General features: G+C 44.2%; 1 pseudogene; it reads right to left on the reverse strand.

The window, feature by feature from the left end:
• Positions 1-343: 343 nt before the first annotated feature.
• Positions 344-1504, reverse strand: LOC107683174 (rho GTPase-activating protein 39 pseudogene; annotated as a pseudogene).
• Positions 1505-2027: the final 523 nt, after the last annotated feature.

Here is a 2027-nt window from a genome sequence, read left to right on the forward strand (position 1 = left end):
AAAGGAAAAATTGAAATCGCATCATATGACCCCTTTAAAGTAACAATAAAGCTGTCTGGAGCACAAACGCTACAGGACGACACACACGCAGAAGTCTAATACTAGAGGTTAGAAAGCTAGAGGATTAACCCAAAGTATACTGTAACTAATTGTAAAGGTGATGCTTGACTCACATAATTCATAAAAAAGAGTTGCAGAGTGTTGCAGCACCTAAAATAAACGGCAGTCAGGACTGTAATGTGTCCCTAGTATCACAATAATCTGGTAATTGCCTCCCATCTGCTGCAGTGTCATAAATATGGGAATCTAGGCAATGTTTTGAGTTTCTGTCGTTGTGCATTACCTGCGAGGGATGGAGGTAAGGTTCAGGTGATGCCAGGTTGGTTTGCACCGACAGACTCTTTTCTAGCAGCGTCTGAGGAAATGCCAGTCTGTCCAGGGTGGCACGTTTCCAGTGGCTGTCCTGTTGTGCAAGGGCCTCGTCTTCACTGAACGCTCGCACCACCGGACCAGGCAGCGGCAGGGGCATCGCCCCATCACTTTCATACCCGTCTTTTGCTCCCTGTTCGGAAGACACGCCCCCTCGCTGATGTAACATCTGCTGAGCCTCCCATGCCAACCGGGCTTGAGTAATCACCGCCCCAAGACCGGATCCCATGCAGTCACCCTCTCCTCCCGGCAAAGACGGCTTCCGGTTCTTACGTTTCCGGTTGCCGCCATTGAGGTCGTGACTGTGCTGTAACGTAAAGGAGCCACCATAAGAAAATCCGGCTGACAGGCTATTTGAACTGGTCGTGCCGTAGCTCAGCAGACGCTCTGTTGTCCTAAACCGAGGGGAGGAGCCAGACTGCTCTACATAAACTAGCTGCTTTACATATTCCCGCCCAGCTGCGCTATACTCCCGCCCACTAGAGTTGTAATCCCGCCCACCAGAGCTGTAGTCCCTCATGCCCGAGCTATAATCCCGCCCACTGGAGCTGTAGTCCCGCCCTGCAGAGCTATAGTCTCGATCACCCTGGTTGGGCGTCTTGTCGGGGGTGGAGCTCCGCTGTCTCGTCAACACCAGTTGACCGTAAGGAGATGGGCTTTGCTTGGGGGAGTGGTAAAGACCTGGTTTTCGTGCCGGAGACCTGTCAGAGCCAAAAAAGGCCTGGTCGCATTGCATGTCAGTGGGCGGTTCCTCATAAATAGGCTGGGACTGGTATTCCGAGGGCGGTTCCTCGTACAAAGGAGGCTCGTAAGCATAGCGGGGCGACGATGGCTGGGAATCGCCCGAGCAGCGGCGCTGAGTGCCGCCCAACTCTGCCCTCTTCTGGAACGGAGACTGCGATGCGGGGCGGTCTGGCAGGGAAAGGGGCGTGGCTTCAGGGTCTGAAGGAGCATTGTTGGACGAGCGTCTGGAGCGAGGGGAAGAACTGGAGTATCCGTTTCCCTGCGTCAGAAAACTGGGTTCCCGATCTGACACCTTGATGAGCATCCTCTCTCTGGTGCCAGTGCCCCATCTGAACCTAAACAAGAGAATATAACACACAAGAAATAAAATTGAAGATTTTACTATTTATAAAATCTAAATTTTACTATTTATTAAAGGGATTATACAATGAAAAGTAAAATAAAATAGATTCAATAAAATATGAACATTTATTATTTTTATTTGATATTCTTTAATTATTATTTTATTTTAACTTTATGGTATGAATTTTTAATTTCCCTTTAATAAATAGTTATTTATTATTATTATAAAAAGTAAGTCTATAAATAAGAGTTTATTTAATATTTATTAAAGGGACATATCATGAAAAGTAAAATAAAATAAAACAAAACAAAACAAAAGTAAATTCAAATACAAACATTTATTTTAAAGAAAAAAATTCACCTCTTTATTTTGTTTTACTATATGATATTGCCCCTTTAATACACATAAAATAAATAAAAAAATCTTATTATTAAACGAGAAAACAAGATTTAATAATAAGATTTACTATTTATTAAAAGGGCCACATCATGAAAAGTAAAATAAAAAATAT

This window comes from Sinocyclocheilus anshuiensis, unplaced genomic scaffold (assembly GCF_001515605.1).
Source record: "Sinocyclocheilus anshuiensis isolate Anshui unplaced genomic scaffold, SAMN03320099.WGS_v1.1 C33002856, whole genome shotgun sequence".
NCBI classification, from domain to species: Eukaryota; Metazoa; Chordata; class Actinopteri; order Cypriniformes; family Cyprinidae; genus Sinocyclocheilus; species Sinocyclocheilus anshuiensis.